This window comes from Peromyscus maniculatus, chromosome 10, assembly GCF_049852395.1.
Source record: "Peromyscus maniculatus bairdii isolate BWxNUB_F1_BW_parent chromosome 10, HU_Pman_BW_mat_3.1, whole genome shotgun sequence".
NCBI lineage: Eukaryota > Metazoa > Chordata > Mammalia > Rodentia > Cricetidae > Peromyscus > Peromyscus maniculatus.
The window spans coordinates 63,546,692-63,564,581 of NC_134861.1; the positions used below are offsets into that span (position 1 = coordinate 63,546,692).

A 17,890-nucleotide genomic window follows, 5' to 3' on the forward strand; every position below is an offset into this window, starting at 1 on the left:
CCTATCTCCTCAATTCCCCAAACACAACTGTTAAAAATATAAATGAGGGGATGCAACTCACTGAGAGTCCAGGAAGTTACTGAAAGGGGAATTGTATAGGATGGAAAAAAGTGGGAGAAGTTTCTCTTACATTTATAGCATTTATGGAAACTTTCTGAAGACATGAATGTGTCTGCTGTAGGCTTTATATGCTCCTTCTTGACTGCAATATGGAAAGCTCACTGACATATTAGGTCAAAACCATTAAATTTAGCAAAATTAATATTATTTTCTTAATATGGTTACATATCTAACTCCAGAAACTTTTGTAGTCCAGCTGAATGTAAAATAGAGAAAAAAATTGTTTTTGAGACAGGGTATCTATCACTTTGTAGTCCCAGGCTGCCCTTGAAATAATGGCACTCATCTTGCCTCTGCATTCTGAGTGCTGGGATTACAGGCAAGCACTAGCTTGTCTGGCTAGAAAAACTCTTAATAGTGGCATAAGTAGGTGAGAGGAAATGTTTCACTGTGATCTACAAGACATCGCTTCTAATTTTTCTCTGCAGAGTAGATGATAGAAAAAAATCTACAGAGTTAAATACTAGTACTTCCTTTTGAATGTCCATTTCCATAACGTGTTAGATGATATGGTCAGGAAATGGGTGGGAGAAATATGAGACAATTTTCAGCGGTAGCTAAGGAGAGGTACATTTACAGAGATCCCTATTCCGCCAAATTTCTCTTACAATCAGTATTTCATCCCAATAATAAGAGAAAAGGACAAGCTTGCATTCTCTTCTCTCCACTTTGTCTCGGATTGTTTTCTGGCATTAGGAAATAGAGAGGGTAAATATGTATATACCATTAATATATATATATCCGTTTATCCCAGTACACCATACTGGCAAGTGGGAGTTGGGATATGAATGAATCATTGCACTGGTCACCTTGAAGAAACCTGAAGCATTTGGCAGGCATTCAAAAGCTGGAGATTGAGTGAGTTAAGGGTAAAATCGATCCATCTTGCAGCTTTCTGCCTCCTTTTGTTGCAGCCTTGAAGCCTGAACTCTCTTGCTTTGACATTGAGAAGTTTCGAAAGTCCTGACGAATGCCCAGTAAAATTCATCAGGCAAGGTCAAGGAGCCCTCCTCGTCCCATGCAGACACAAACAGTTTGCTCAGGCACACAGAGTGCCGCTGAAAGTCAGGCAGGCTGCTCACTCCTTGAGCTCAGTTCTTTCATGTCCTCACAGTCCATTCAACTGTCTGAGCATCTGGCTCCGGCAGCAGAGATACTGTGGTCGCCCGAGGGTGAGATTTTGTTCTGTTCTGGAATGGCCTTGCATGGAGAAAATTACAAGCTGCAGAATTGAATGAATTTTCCCATTGTGGGTTTTGTCAGACTGGGAGTAGCTGAGGTGACACAAAACTCAAAGAAGGAGGGGACCGACCTCACAGAAGGAGATCATCCTTGATCGCCTCCATTACGGCACTGAAGGGCAGCAGTCTCTCTGGGAGAACGAAGACTATGCCCCGAGCCACAACGGGTGTGAGAGTTTAACAAGGCAGAAATGGGACTTTAGGGGGCGGGGGTGGAAATTTCCATCTTTAAATCTGTTTTCTGTGGTTTCAGGATAGTAAATGCTAGCAGATGTTCTTATCCATATGTTGGCTTCTTTGTCAGGAATGTCTCAACTCAACGGTTGTTCTTTGCTGTAAGTCATTAAGCCTTCATTCCAAACCTTATATGTTCCTAGATGACACATCCCTGTGTCCATTCCTGTTGGCTCCCTCCAATGTCACCAATACAACGCAACCATCCATCACCTGGGCTCCACAAGACTAGGTAGCACCCTTCTGGCACTAGCCTCCTTTCTGGCTTTTCTACTTTCAACCTTTCTGATTCCTCTTCTGGTTCTCAACATATCCGGGGGGAGGGGTAACTTCCCTGAGCTGTGCAAATACTCTGGCCCCTCTGTGTCTAACTCTGCTGTCATCTTTGGCTCCTAAAAAGCCCTAACTGGTTTTTCCTTGACACCAATAACTTTTACGTAGCTCATGGAACATCAAACTCATCCCTCTTCTTGCTGCTCTGGACATTATCGCAGGAATTTAGAACTGAAAGAGCTGAACAGAGGGCTACTTTGTGCCAATCAATCTCTCTGCCTCCTCAGCTTTCAGAAAACCTTAAAGAAATTTCATAGCAGCTTGCCATCCTTCAGGACCAACTTGATTCTTTGTCTGCCATGGTACTCCAAAGCTGAAGAGGACTATATCTCCCGAACCCTGCTAGTAGGGAGTTCGTGGAGAAGCAACAATGCTGCTTCTATATCAATAAATCCAAACTGGTTTGAGATGAGGCTCAAAGAGTCAGGAAGGAGGCTAAAAAACTGTAACAAGCTTCAGAACATCCCTGGAGGGTCACTGGTGTGAATTCCAGGCTGAAAGACTGAAGAAGCTGGAGTCTGATGCTCACAGGGGATGGCGGCAGCAGCAGACACCACGGCTTAAGTAGAACGGAGCTCACACGTGCTAGGTTGACTTTCTCTTCTGTTTATTATTCTGTTGGATCCCTGGCTCACTGAGGCTGCTGCCCGCAATCAAGAAACGTCTTTGCCTCTCAGTTGATCTTTCTTTCACAGGTCAATCTTCTCCTGAAATGTGCTCACTTATTCACCCAGATAACTGTTTTGGCTAATTGAGACAGCTCTCTCTCTCTCTCTCTGGTCAAGTGGATAATTGACATTAACCCTAACAAATCTATCCCAATGTAAATGTATTTTTTTTCTAGACAGATGAAAGCTCTACTTTAAGCCTCAAATTTTGTTTTTTACTGTGAGAAGGGATAGAGCATAGTTCTTAGGGACAGAGATACAGGTCTGCCTTTAAATACCATCACTTTGCAGCTTTTGTAACTGGGTGCATAACTTAACCTCTCTTATTGCAGTTTTCTCACTTGTGAAATGGAGATGATAGGCTTATTCTACAGGATTATTGTGAGGGCTAAGCAAATGACTTTGCCCATATATACCGGCATATATTTTATATATATATATATATATATATATATATATATATATATATATGTATATATGTATATATATGTATAATTTAGAATAATTTCAAATCTGGTGTATACAGGAGGTATTATTATTGCTATTATTAATTCAACCACTTAATACAAATATTACTAATAATGGTGCAAGCCTTTGAAGAACATATTGAACACTGAATCCTCAGTTATTCAACTCAGTGTTACGGTTTGGATGTAAAATGTCTTTCACAGGCTCATGTCCAGTTGATGGGGTATGTGGTGATATTGTATTCCCCAATATATGGTGAACACTAATAAACTTATCTGGGGTCAGAGAACAGAACAGCCACTAGATATAGAGGCCAGAAAATGGTGGCAACCACATCTTTAATCCTAGCATTCCAAAGGCAGAGATCCATCTGGATCTCTGTGAGTTTAAAGCCACACTGGAAACAGCCAGGCATGGTGCCTTTAATCCCAGGAAGTGATGGCAGGAAGCAGAAAGGTATATAAGGCATGAGGACCAGGAACTAAAGCTGGTTAAGCTTTTAGGCTTTTGAGCAGCAGTTCAGCTGAGATCCATATGGATGAGGACTCAGAGGCTTTCAGTCTGAGGAAACAGAATCGGCTGAGGTATTGGCAAGGTGAGGTTAGCTGTGGCTGGTTCTGTCTCTCTGATCTTTCACCCCAATACCTGGCTCCGGGTTTGTTTTTATTAATAAGGCCTTTAGAGATTCATGCTACAGGGGTGCTGTTTGGGGCAGTTATAGAACCTTCAGGAGGTGGGGGTCCAGCTGAAGACGTGGCTGATTGGAGGAAAGGCGTTTAAGTTTATAGCCTGTTATAACCTGTTCCACCTGTGCTTTCTGGTCTGTGGCGATGAGGGCAAGCAGCCTCCAACTGCTGCTGTTGCTGCCTTGACTCTCGTCTTGCTGCCCTGCCATCCCTGCCACATTGGTTGGACTGTACCCTCAAACTGTTCACCAAGATAAGATAAGTCCCTTCTTATCAGATGTGTCATCACAGTGACAAGAAGAGCAAGTGACACAGAGAATTGAGGCCAAGAAGTGAGGTTGTTGCTGCTACTGTGAAAATTCTGACAATGTTGTGAGTGGCCTTTGTGAGCCTGTTTACAGGAGGAATGTGGAGGAGTTGGGGCTACAGGCTGGAGAAGCCCTGGGATGCTAAAAGTAGTACTTATACTTGGGCCATTTTGGTGGGAGTTCATCAGACCAGAATGCAATAGAAATGCAGACATTAAAGGCACTGCATATGAGGTTTCAGAAGGAAATAAGTACTCTGCCAGGCATCCAGCTAATTTAGTTCGTGTTATATATAGCATGATAAAAATCTTTTTTTTTTGTTTTGTTTTGTTTTTTGTTTTTCGAGACAGGGTTTCTCTGTGTAGCTTTGTGCCTTTCCTGGATCTCGCTCTGTAGACCAACCAGGCTGGCCTCGAATTCACAGAGATCCGGCTGCCTCTGCCTCCCGAGTAAAATCTACTGTCTAGAAAACTTGAGGAGGTTTGGATTCAAAAGTTAGGCACTAAGTTGTTTAGCCGAGGAAATTTCAAAGCAGCATAACATATAGGCTGTGGTATAGTCACTGCTCTCCACTCTTTGATTTGCAGAGAGAGAGAGAGAGAGAGAGAGAGACAGACAGACAGACAGACAGACGGACGGACAGAGACAGACAGGGGAGAAACACAGAGGAACAGAGAGGGGGAAGGGAGAGAGGGGGAAGGGAGAGGGGTAGATAGGGGAGACAAAGAAAAATGTGACAAATAGTTTGGCAACGAGATGAATGTACATGTAGGTAAAATTGCAGACAGGGAGAACTAATTTGGTTCAAAATATAATTATGAAAGAAATTAGAGTCATTAAGAAAACACAGCACTTGGGGTTAGGAAAATAGGACAAGACCCCACCCATCAAAAGATCCAGAAGGTAACAATTCAGACCCATTTGGAAAAAAAAAAAAAAAGAGTTTCTGAACAGAGAGAACATCCACGACATCCTGATGTAGCAGGACTACCTAGGGCAGTTTTACCCCCCTAAATTCAACCAGCCATGAGTGCAGAGGATTGATTGTTCAGCTGTGGCTCAAGCGGGGCAGATTACATAAGGAACAGGCAGCAGAACTGGGTATCATTGTCTGTGTACTCTTTGTTTTGCAGACATTCAGGATGTGAAAGTGTGGAAGTCTGTACCAAGGTTTCAGAGAGCCATGCATGGCCAGGCAAAAATGTAACAACGACCAATTCCCTGCCCAGACCTCATGAGGTGTGAGCTGAGAGGTTTCGGTAGAGACCCCAGGATACTGGCGATTTCGGAAACTTGAAAAGTTTGCCAGGGAACTCTGTGAGTACCAAGGGGAGCCAGCCCGATATAGAGACTACGATTACTGCAGACAGCACAGGTGGAGGCGGAGCCACTCAGACCTGTTGGAATCCGGATAATGTCATCATGAGCTCCAAGTTCCAGACATGGAACTGTGGAACGTTGGGTTTGGTGTTTGCTCTGATGAGTTTTGGCTTCCTTTGGTCCTCCTTGCTATACACTTCAGAATGGGAATATTTCATCTCTGTGCCGTTATATTGAAGGCATGAAATAGATTTTTGATTTTACAAGCGCTGATAATGTAGACAGTGCCTTGAGCATCAGAATAGATTTTGGACTTCAGACTTTTGAGTAAGAACAAAGATTTCTGGCCCGTGGCTTGGGGGTTTGGGTTCTGTAGTTCTGAGGCAAAGGCTGAAGGTTTACATTGTAAGTTCTCGGTGTTGCTGATGTTCCTGGTCCAAGCATCACACTGTGAGATTCTCGGTTATAACCCAAGCGGTTCCAGGCTATCTTAAATACGATATTCTTTGTCTTTTTACTGTTTGTCTGCCACTCGAAGCCAGTAATGTGCACCTTGCTGTCAACATTATAATATACACAGGTCAGTTTAAAAAACACATGAAGTTGTGAGATTATGGATTTTATGGGAGCAAATTAGAAGATACTTTCAGGTGTTGCTTAGTGATTGGGAGCTTTTAGTCTACTAATGCTATAAGGAGCTTGGACCATTTCCTTTAAGGTTGCATCTTTTTATTTGAGTGCAGGAAAAATATTAACTAGGCTGAATGAGTTTGAAATCCCCATCCTATACCATTTTTTCTTTCCTTTGTAATGTGTAATCTACATAAAAAAACTATTCTACAGCACAGCAGAGAACAGCCTGGTAGACCACATTGACTTGTATTTTAGCCTCCTCAATGCATCAGGGTAATACCCACGACCTGTTGGTCGGTAATGCACCTTCTTATTATGTCAGTTTCGAGTCGAGTGATTTTATCAGTAGAGTGCTAAATTCATGTACGAGGCATGAAAATTCACAGGACTGAGTCTAGCAAGCTGTCTTATCACAGTGAATTCTTTTTCCTGTGGTTACAGAGTAGATTTTTGTTTACACTGCTGCCCCTCCTTAGTTCAACAGTATCCAGGACAGGTAAATAATACTTCTGGCCTCACCAGATTGGAGAGATTGCTTATTCTTCCAAATTTTAGATAGCTGTGTTGGGAGGGTACACTTCTATAGAAAACATGAAGTGGACTGACCTTAACTCACCCAGGTCTTCATTCTTCATACTTTGTAGTCTGCCTGTTTTGTAAGCCTTAATATTTACTTTCTATTATGAGTCTACATTTTTTTTCCTATATTGATTGACACCCTAACACGGGCCCCTTTTAGGTGACTCAATGGCAGTCATATTCCAAGTCTGCTGTGTGTCCATCTTTAGACTGTATTGCAAGGTAGGGAAAATATTTGTTTAAACTCTTGAAAGTTGGATTTTCTATTATTTGTAAGTCTATTTCTTATCACATCTCTTCATATAATCAGTACTCCAGAAGGTAGGAATATTCTGCCAGCTCTAGTCATTTGTAAGGACGACTAAAAAGTCTGGTAGGGAGGATGTGGCTCAGGAGAACACAAAGAATGACTTTGGACTTTTGTGATTGGAACAGAACAATGTCAACTACATTTATGGTAGATAAAACTAACTAAATGATGGCACAGATAACTCAAGTAGGCTTGTCTGAGTGTGACATATCACCCCACAGAATGCTATAACCTAATAAATTCCAGACAGAGGGAGAAAGGGATAGTTAGAAAGGGTATTTTGTAAACAAGCATTAGCAATGATGATTCAGAATACTCCATACAGATGATTTGCTTGCACTTAGTTATTTATCATCTCAGTGGTCAATAGAGTTATCAGAAACCTTCCAACTATCTACTCCATGGTTGTGTGGTAGCTTCAGCAGCTTTGGGTGTTGCATTCTTTCTTATCTGTCAGGACAAAAGGAAAAAGCAAATAATTCTGTCCTGGATATTTTTTCTGAGAGAAAGAAAGCATTGCCCTAAGTGTTTCAGCCTGCTTGTATGTCTTATCAGAAAGGACTGACTCACATGATCATTCAAAATCAGTCGTTTGTTGAGAGGGAGAAAAATAATTATGACTTATTTTAACCAATCAGGAGTCATTTGCTCAGGATCAAAGTGGTCCCCTTCCCCGCCCTTGTCCTGCCCCACTATGGAATGGCTACTTTGATGATAGCTAATATAAACCAAGATTTGATGGAGAATGTAAAGTAGAAAAGTGGGAATGGATGATGGCTGCAAGGATAACAATGGATAATGTCCACATGCCATCCAAATACTACTGGCCTTTTTGGCCTGTGATGTCCAGGGATATCTGGACCACTCAGGACAGTGGTTCTCAACCTTCCCAGATGCTGTGACCCTTTAATACAGTTCCTCATGTTGTGGTGATCCCAACCATCAAGTTATCGTCATTGCTATTTCGTAACTGTCATTTTGCTACTGTTATCAATCATAATGTAAATATTTTTTTGGATATAGAGGGTTGCCAAAGGGGTTGCGACCCAAAGGTTGAGAAACACTGACTTAGGATCTGATCAGCCTCAGACAGAGCTTGGATGTTCTAGTAACATGACACATGGAAGCAAAAAATATTTTTATTTGGGCAAGTTAATTAATTGTAAAATTAATGTTCTCATAGAGCTCCATAGAGAGTTTCAGAGTTAGAATGGCAGCCTGAGACCCAAAGCTAAAGTATTGTGTTTAAAGAGTAGCAATTAAAATAATCCATACAGAAGATTTACTTTAGCTGTTCAATCACCTGAGGGTTTTAGAGCGTAATTCCAAATAACTCAGGTAAGTACATTAGTAAGACTATTTTAAAAAATGAGAGACTTTGAGGAAGGAATGAGAAGAAAATGGGATGATATGGCTTCCTAGCCAATCCAAGAACTGGTGTGGAAGTTAGGATCCCAGAGTAACTACAACAAATAACAAGTGTAGTTGGTTGTTATTTTTTTCCCCTCTTTGAGGGGCCCACCACCCAGCTCCCAAACAAATACATGGAGACTTATTCTTCCTTATGAATGGCTGGCTACCCTTAGGTTGGCTTGTTTCTAGCCAGCTTTTCAACAAATTAAATTAGCCCATTTATCTTTTGTCCCTGGGCTTTTTACCTTTCTTTATTCTATATATCTTTCTTCCCTTCTTACTCTGTGGCTGGTTGTGTGGCTGGATGGTTGGCCCCTGGGATCCTTTTCTTACTCCTCTCTCTTCTCTTTTTCTCCTTCTATTTATTATCTCTGCCTGGCAGCCCCACCTGTTTCTCTCTCCTGCCTAGCTATTGGCTATTCAGCTCTTTATTAGACCAATCAGGTGTTTTAGGCAGGTACAATAACACAGCTTTACAGAGTTAAACAAAAGCAACATAAAAGAATACAACACATTTTTGCATCATTAAACAAATATTCCATAGCATTAACAAATGTAACACATTTTAAATTAATATTTCACAACAAACAAGATTGAGGAATTGCCTTTCTAGGCAACATTAGTCACTTTAAACTATTGGCCAGAGACAAAGTAAAAGGTTAATGAAGTAGAAAAGAGTGTTTGAAAAGCAAATAACAATGGAAGTAGTGACTTTTATTTTGTAGCATTATAAACCAACAGATAAATGGTGCCAACCATTGGTGGACACATCTTGCTGTCCATACTTTAAAACTGAATTTTTTATCTACTTGAAATATAAAAGTAAAGATGAGCAGGAGAGCTAAATGTCAATGTATCTTTAAGAAGTATTGAAAACATTCAGCTCAAAGTCAGAGTAGTTAGGGGAAGGGACTGGAGAAAGAAGAGTAATGCAGAGTTTGAGATGAACAGCAGCCAAAGTAGACTGTGGTCATTGCTAGACTCATGCATTTTTTTTAAAAGACTGAAATAATTGTCAGTAGTAGAAGAAGTATTACCTTCCAAGCTGCCACATAAATGTACTATTTACATGTATTACTTAGTGTGTGCACATGCGTGTACACAAGCATGCTTACCAATGTGTCCATCTATAGATCAGAAGATAATGTGTGGGACTCCCATTCTTTCCTTCCACTCTGTGAGCTCTGGGGACTGAACTCAGATCATCAGGCTTGTAAGTAAGTGCCCTTATCAACTGATCTATCTCACTGGCACCCAGGTAATTTTTTGTTTTAAAAATTCATTGAAAATGGGCCTGGTATGGTGGCACACGCCTTTAATCCCAGCGTGTAGGAGGCAGAGGGAGAACTCACAGAACTTGTGAATTCAAGACCAGACTGGTCTACACAGCACATTCTAGGCCAGACAAGACTACATAGTGAGGCTCTGTTTCAAAAATACTCATGAAAATGGAAATGTATAAACAGTAAAACAAAATATGACTTATCATTTATATCATTTTTAGGACTAAGGTTTTGAGGACCTTTACATAAAAAATATGTAAAGTGCTGTGCTCATATCATAGCATTTATATCAGAAACAGCTGGAGCATGATGGATCTGAGTGGGATCTAGACCAGGATAATGAGATAACCAGAGCAGGGGATTTGGATGGGAACCAAGATAGAAGCATTGCTGAATCAATTCTGGCTGAGGCTTTCATCATTTATCTTGCATAATGCGTCCCCCCTAGTAGGCTGAGCAATAGCCCCCTAAATATTCCACTCCTAATCCCTGTAATCTGTCAATGTGGTGTCCCTTGCAAATGCAGTCCTTGTAGATATAATTGAGCAAGGCCAAGATTGTACTAGATTGGTATGGACCCTAAATGTGATATGAATGTCATGTAACTAGTATCTGTCTAAGAAGAGAGAAATTTGGATAGAAAATTTCTGGAAAGTAAATATCGTACTTTAAATAACACACTTGTGAAAAAGGAGTGTATCTTAAGGAGAGTTGAAGAAGATGCATTGAATGCTGTGGGATGTTCTGTATGACAAATGTGTTGCTCTGTTTGGTTAATAAATAAAACACCGATTGGCCAGTAGCCAGGCAGGAAGTATAGGCAGGACAAGGAGAGAAGAGAATTCTGGGAAGTGGAAGGCTGAGGGGAGAGACACTGCAGCCACCACCATGACAAGCAGCATGTGAAGATGCCGGTAAGCCACAAGCCATGTGGCAAGGTATAGATTTATAGAAATGGGTTAATTTAAGATATAAGAACAGTTAACAAGAAGCTTGAGCCATTAAGCCAAACAGTTTAAATAATACAAGCGTCAGTGTGTTTATTTTATAAGTGGGCTGTCAGACTGCCAGGGCTTGGTGGGACCCAGAGAGAAAACTCTCAAGCTACAATTGAACTGAAAGAGAAGGAAAACAGCATGTATCGAGATTTGTGGACTGCAGCTAACACAGGAACGAACCAGTTTCTACCATTGGAGAGAAGGAAAAGTCTCACAATAATCGTCTAAATTATTCCTTGTTTAAAAGCCTAGGGAGGAAAAAGTAAAGAGAAGAATGGGAATAATGATGATAAATGAAGAAATTGGGAAAAGCAGCAATGGAAAGGCAATGAAAAAAATCAATGAAACAGAAAGCTCTGTCTCTGAAATGATCAATAAGAGCCACAGCCCTCTAGGAAAGCCATCAGAGATGACCCAAGTTACCCAGCAGGAATGAAACTGAAGACGCCACTGGAGACCATTCGGAAATGATGGTAAGGAAGTATTCCAAATGACTCTATGTGCATACCTCTGACAGCTTAGATTAAATGCATCATTCCTTTAGAACCACAAACTAACCACAGCTCACCCCATAGGAAATAAATAATTTCAAATCCTCATGACTACTAAATAAATCAAAATGTATAACTTTAAAACTTCTCAAGAAGACATCTCCAAGCCCAGAGAATTGTTAGAGAATTCTCCTGACCTTTCATAGCACCACATCTACACCAGAGGGAGGGGATGTTCCCATCCATTTTATGATGGGGAGGGTATTGCTATTCTGATACAAAAGAAGACAAAGACTTCTTTGCAGAAAAATACTTAAACCATGGATCATAGATAAGGTGGATGCTGGCATGGGCCAACTCCTAACCCTGGTTCTGGGCCTGGGTAGTTGCAGGGTTGTTCAACTGGCAAGCTCTCCCCTGTCTTCACCACCAGGGTGAGCTCTCCAGCATTGCCCTTGCTAGTTCAACCTTTGCAGCAACAAGCAAGGGGGAGGGCCAGTTCTCCCGTTTTCACATCCTCAGGGGCGGCTCTCCCACATGCACACCTTCAGGGCCAGCTCTACGGTGTTGCTCCAGCAAGGTGTAGGGGCCACTCTCCTGAGTGCTGCATCTGGTGAGGGGCAGGAACAGCTCTCCTGCTCTTATGATCTCAGAGCCAGGTCTCCCACCTGCCACAGGTGGCGAGGGGTGGAGGGGGAGGAGGAGATCTCTCCTCCACCCATGCTGTCATATGACAGAGGAGGGGTGGGGCCAGGTATGTCTTCCATGGTCACATTCTTGGGGCCAACTCACTTGTGTCCCCCTGTTCCATCCTACCCACCCCGTCAATAGGATCAGTTCTGCTGTGCTGCCCAGATAAGGTGCGATGTCTGCTTTCCCAAATGTTGCAGCTAGTAAAGGAGAGGGTCATCTCCCTTGCCAGCTGGAGGTGGTGGGGCAAGGGAGAGAACATCTTTCCTTTGCCCCCCCCCACCACACCACAGATGAAGAAGGCAGTACCATCTATGTCTCTCTCAGGCCCTCAGGGCTGGCTTACCTGGGCCCCTGTCTACAGGGTCAATTCTACTGTGTTGCCCAGGTGAGGCACAGGGCTTGTTTTCCCAAGTGCTGCAGTTGGTGAGGGTTTGGGTCAGGTCTTCCACCTGCTGCAGGTGCCAAGGGGTGAGGGGAGGAGGGTAAATAGAATTCCTAAGCATAAGAATTGCAATCTATGACTAAGTAAAGTTTACTCTACTTTGCTGTTGTAACCAGAAGTCCAATGAATAATGGTGGTGGTGGTGGTGGTGGTGATGATGATGATGATGATGTGTGTGTGTGTGAAGATTTGGGCATAGAATAATTCCAAAGTAAGACATGCAGTTATGGAAATGTTGGCATTTATTTGTTTTCTTCCTTTAAGCATGGAATGTGCTCAACAGTGTGTAGACTTCTTCATGCTCTCTACTTATTATATGAGCTTCATGAACTCAGAAGTATAATCTACAGCTTTGATTCTATTTTCTCTTCTTGACTATACAATTTCATTTTCAACAAATTTGTAACAATTTGGGGTATGATTTTTCATGAAAAGAAATATAATTCCATGTTTAAAAGCAACTCAGTGCATTGCTTTATTTATAATATGGCTACGTTAGCTTTTAATATTCAGTTCTCCACAAATTAACACACTTAGAAATGTAACTTTAGTTGAGTCACTGACTACTGAAACCAAATGATCAAGTGCCGATCATTTTCAAAGATCCCTTTAATCATTTGTGACTCTTCCTTTGAAACATGAACATGAAAGGATATGAAATATATTTTATCCAATGTGAAATTAATAAGTCTCTAGGAAATTATTTTGCTATCTTACAGAGTCATGTTGAGATCAAGAGCAGAATCTTGGTTGCCATGGGATATTTTTAATTCTTTTTTTTTTTTCAGAGTCTTGCAATGTAGCCCTCTCTGGCCTGAACTTTCTATGCAAACCAGGCTGGCCTTAAAATTACAGTGGTCCTTCTTCCTCTGCCTCTCAAGTGATTGGACAGGAAATTTAATTTTTTTAAATGTAGTTAGTATTCTGGAAGTTTCCACATACTTTATAGCAAAGCTACCTAGACCACCTCAATGATTTAGACCAGAGAGGAATATATAATATACAACTGATTATTATCAACTTCTGGTGGCAGGAAGTACAATCAAAAACAGAATAGCAACAACAATACAAATCATGGGGGAGGCAACAATGAAACACAATAAAAAAATTTAAACTTTTAAAGTTTAACTGATGAAAATTAACAGTTGATTAGAAATTGGCAAAATTCTGTTACATAAGACTGCACGATCACTTATCACTGTGTTTAATATGTCTATCTATGAAATAATATTGGCATAGAGGGTAGGGGGAAAGGGATGAGAACATAAGGGAATGGGATAGTCGAGCTGAAACAGGGATGGAGTGGGAGAGCAATGAAAGAGATACCATGATAGAGGGAGACATGGTGGGGATAGGGAGAAACCAGGTGCTAGGGAAGTTCCCAGGAATCCACAAGGATGACCCCATCTTAGACTACTAGCTATAGTGGAGAGAGTGTCTGATCTGGCCTACCCTGGTAATCAGATTGGTGAATACCCTATCATCACAGAGCCTTCATCCAGTAACTGATGGAATCAGATGCAGAGATACACAGCCAATTACCAGGCCAACCTCCAGGAGTTCAAAGAGTGGGAAGAGAGATTCTATGAGAAAGGGGCATCAAGAACATGATGGGGAAATCTACAGAGACAACCAAACCAAGCTTGGAACTCAGGAACTTTAGACCAACAGTTGTGGAGTCTGGATGGGACTGGACTAGGCCCTCTGCGTAAGCGAGACAGTTATGTAGCTTGCTCTGTTTAAGGGGCCCCTGGCAGTGGGATCAGGATCTGTCTCTGGTGCATTATCTGGCTTTTTGGAGCCCATTACCTATGGTGGGACACCTTTCATATCCTTAATGGAGTGGGAAGGGGCTTGGACCTGCCTCAGCTGTATGTACCAGGCTTTGCTGACTTGTCATGGGAGGCCTTACCTTTTCGGAAGAGGGGATTGAGGGGTGGGATGGGGGGGTAAAACTGGAGGGGAGCAGGAGGAAGGATGAGGGGGCATCTGTGGTTGGTATGCAAAATGAATAAAAGTTTTCTTAATAAAAAATAAATAATATTGGCATTCACAGTCTTAGATCCACCGATTTTTATTTTTATGGCACTCTAGTGGTGAACTCATGTATAACATGAGATATGGATTTGTTTCCCTTCACATTAAAACATCTCCTTATGTGAAGCTCATTAATTTATTCTCAACCAATGTATAAATTATTAAGCTAATCTTATTTGAAATGAGAATATGAACAGTCTCAGGAGCCAATATTTATTGGGTCATGTGAAGCCTTTATATATTTCTTTCCTGTCTTGGAGAAAGGTGAGCAGATAAATCATTTCTGATTTATCAAGGAACAAATACAATCCGATTAACCCTAAACTTTAGAGCAATGTTTGAACTTTTAAGTCATTTCGTGATGCTTTCCACATGAAGTAATTGTTTGACAATTTTTTCATTGTATTTATTTTTGGTGTGTGTGTATTTGTGTATTGCATAAGCACAAATGTGCCATGGTGAGTGTGTGGGAAAGAAGATAAGGCAAAGTAGTTGATGGGGTAGCTCAGACAAAGGCTAGGGGTAGGTTAGTTGATGGGGTAGCGCAGACAAAGGCTAGGTTAAAAGCTCTGTTTGTGAAGCTTCTGTTGGAGCCCATCTAGGCTTCCTGGTGGCTTTACCTAGCAGGTCTGCAAAAAGAGGATGATTGGACCACAGTCCTGAGTGTAGGTGTTTGAAAGGGTCTACCCTTGGCTGTATCTCAAAAGGGGGAGGTCTTTGCTCCTCCCCTTGGCATTGTGATAAAAAGCCCTTTGGAATAAAGTTCAAGGCTGGTGGGTTGAGACCCAGGCCCTCCCGAGGTTATCGTGTGTTTCCTGTCTTTCCTCTCCTCGTCGTCTAGGTATCTCTTTCTAGCTAATATTCTCACTCTACTCAAGAGTACCCTGGGTCATAAGAGTGGTGGCTGGTCGGCCACAAGCTTCCCCTGGGCTTTTGTTTCTCTTCCTGAGGTAGGAATGACATTTTCCTGTGATACAGGGAGAACCTCTTCCAATGGGATTTCATTTCTACTTTTATCACGTGGAACTGCCAGAGTGATCTTCTTACACCTGTTGCTCATCCAAAAGCCTCTGGTTCAAAGTCATAAGCTCACACAGCTGTGTTTTACTCCTTCAAGAGGCACTTTCTGCATGGAATCACCCGGAAGAGCTTCCAGTCCATATTGCTTCCCCCTTTCTTTTTAGTGATGTTTCCTCCCCAGCTTACTATGAAAAATTTCAAAGCTACAAAAGATGAAAGCCAACCCATGTTCTTTCCTTGAACCGTTCGTTAGTTAACATTTTGTCATGTTGTTCTATTGTGCTCATTCTCGATGTATATTTGTTTGCGTATCAGACACATTTCTTAAACAGCCAAGGTGGCAGGAATTAGAAGCACTCACCTCTAAGGAGGCCAGCAGGAATCTACAAAATGAGATCTTGGTCTTAAATAATCACATTGCGTTAGTGTGCCCAGTGCTCTTACTGTTGGTTCATAACATAAACATATAGTCCATATAGAAATCTCTCACATTATTCCAGAAAAGTCTCACAACTATTTAAGAAAATTGTCATCAACAGGAGTCATGAGAAACATGTTCCTACTGTGTCTGTTCAATCTCCCCTAAAAGAGAACTTGTTTGTTTTCCTGCCCTTGACACTCGAGGGCTATAGGCTGAGAGTTTTATAGAACATCTCATTGCTCAGTTTCTGGCTTCCTGCTACATCATGTTGGGAACCATACACCTATCTGTCTGTGTTATCTGTAGGGAACAGTTTTGTGACAAAGAGAAGTGTTGCTGGATCCCTTTGTAAAAGGGCGGGGGTGGGGGGGCTTCCCCTTGCAAAGAAAGAGTAAATTATGGGATGATACTTGGGTAGAATTAGCCTGTGCCTCAACAGCTCTTCATTATATGGACTTAGCATCTGTGTAGAACTCTTATCATTATGAATTACAATGTAAGGAGTTACAAAATAGTATTTTTTCTAGCTCAATTACTACAATATTTTTTCAGTATTATTTTCTGAACAAAGCCTCCAATATTTTTCCTCTTTTCTCTTTATTTTTGTACAAATGTATGTGTGCATGTATATAGTATGATTGTGATAACCATTTACTTTGATTAAATTATCTTTTCACTTAAAGGATATTGTCATTTTACTTAATGTCTCAGGCTAGGAAATCTATTGTTTATTTTTTGAGGTAAGAATACATGATGTGGGCTGGAGAGATGGCTCAGAGGTTAGGAGCACTGCTTGTTCTTCCAAAGGTCCTGAGTTCAATTCCCAGCAACCACATGGTGGCTCACAACCATCTGTAGTGAGATCTGGTGCCCTCTTCTGGCCTGCACGGGTGTGTGCAGACAAAACACTGTATACATAATAAATAAATAAATCAATCTAAATTTTAAAAAAAAGAATACATGATGCATTTTGATGAATACATAGCAAATGAGACCTCAGAGCAATACACAGTTCTGTTTGTTTCCTGACCCTCTTCTCACAGGCCTCCCCTGCCACTCCCCTGACCACACCAGGTGACTCAGTCAGTGGATGGAGACTCACCTGACTTGTCGCCTCGGAAAAGTGGTTTATTCTACTGCTGTTTAAAGTCTTCAGTGGGATTGCACACCGAGGCAAGCAGGAGAATAACTAATAGTTGTTAGGTTTTCATTAGCTAATTGTTTTCTAGAGCTTGAACGTAAAGACAGCTTGCCTTTCTCTCTCTCTCTCTCTCTCTCTCTCTCTCTCTCTCTCTCTCTTTCTCTCTTCCTCCCTCCCTCCCTCCCTCCCTCCCTCCCTCCCTCCCTTCCTTCCTTCCTTCCTTCCTTTTTGTTTGTTGTTTGTTTGTTTTTCAAGACAGGGTTTCTCTGTGTAGTTTTGGTGCCTGTCCTGGATCTCTCTCTGTAGACCAGGCTGGCCTCGAACTCACAGAGATCCACCTGGCTCTGCCTCCTGAGTGCTGGGATTAAAGACGTGCACCACCACTGCCCAGCTCAGCTTGCTGTTCTTATCACACTGTTCATTGGGGCTTTTTTTTTCTGATTACAAGGAAACATTCAGTTCATTTCGACCTGAATGTTATTATCAGATTTGGTAAGCCACTATAAAGGCTTATAAGTGATTTTTGGATATTGCTATATAGGAACTCTGTTCTCTTATAACATGGGAGGCTACAGTAATTCTCTAAAGTGTGCTGCGGAGCAACAAAAAGTGATTTCGTTGTCTTTTTATTGAATCAGCAGTGCTGTGACCAAGGAGCCATCAAGTCTGAAAGAGCAGAGGGACAAGCAACCGCTCCTCTGAAGGTATCGTAAACACTGCTGAGGGTAATACCAATACACATTCTGAAGTCCTTTAATGATAGGTTTATCCTTCAGCAATATTGCTTTCCTATTGCCTATTGCCTAAATTGCTTTCTAAGTCTTGTGGGAACATAGAGCAGTGATAGGTCTGGAATAAGAGCAACAGAAAGATCAAAGGCAGCAGGCATCATTTCCCCTGTGAATGAGCAAGAAGTCAAGTGTGCTCCCCTTAACTAATAAGGAGACATCATGAGCATGAGCCACGCAGGTTCTTTTAATCAGGTCTGAGTGCCAGCCTTATCATGGATTCTAATTCAGGGTCTAAAGGTGGCTGCTCTGTATACAGGCCT

The 17,890-nt window shown here is 41.6% G+C and overlaps 1 long non-coding RNA gene across 3 annotated transcripts; it reads left to right on the plus strand.

Annotated features, from left to right (window-relative positions):
- Positions 1-5,533: 5,533 nt before the first annotated feature.
- On the plus strand, positions 5,534-17,587 carry LOC121820903 (uncharacterized). Of its 3 annotated transcripts, XR_013042664.1 has the most exons (5): positions 5,534-5,705; positions 6,751-6,812; positions 9,447-9,530; positions 10,842-11,067; positions 17,481-17,587. It is a non-coding gene; the product is annotated as an uncharacterized LOC121820903 (long non-coding RNA). The 3 variants fall into 3 exon arrangements; XR_013042662.1 differs by lacking the exon at positions 6,751-6,812; XR_013042663.1 differs by lacking the exon at positions 6,751-6,812 and having other exon boundaries at positions 17,478-17,546.
- Positions 17,588-17,890: the final 303 nt, after the last annotated feature.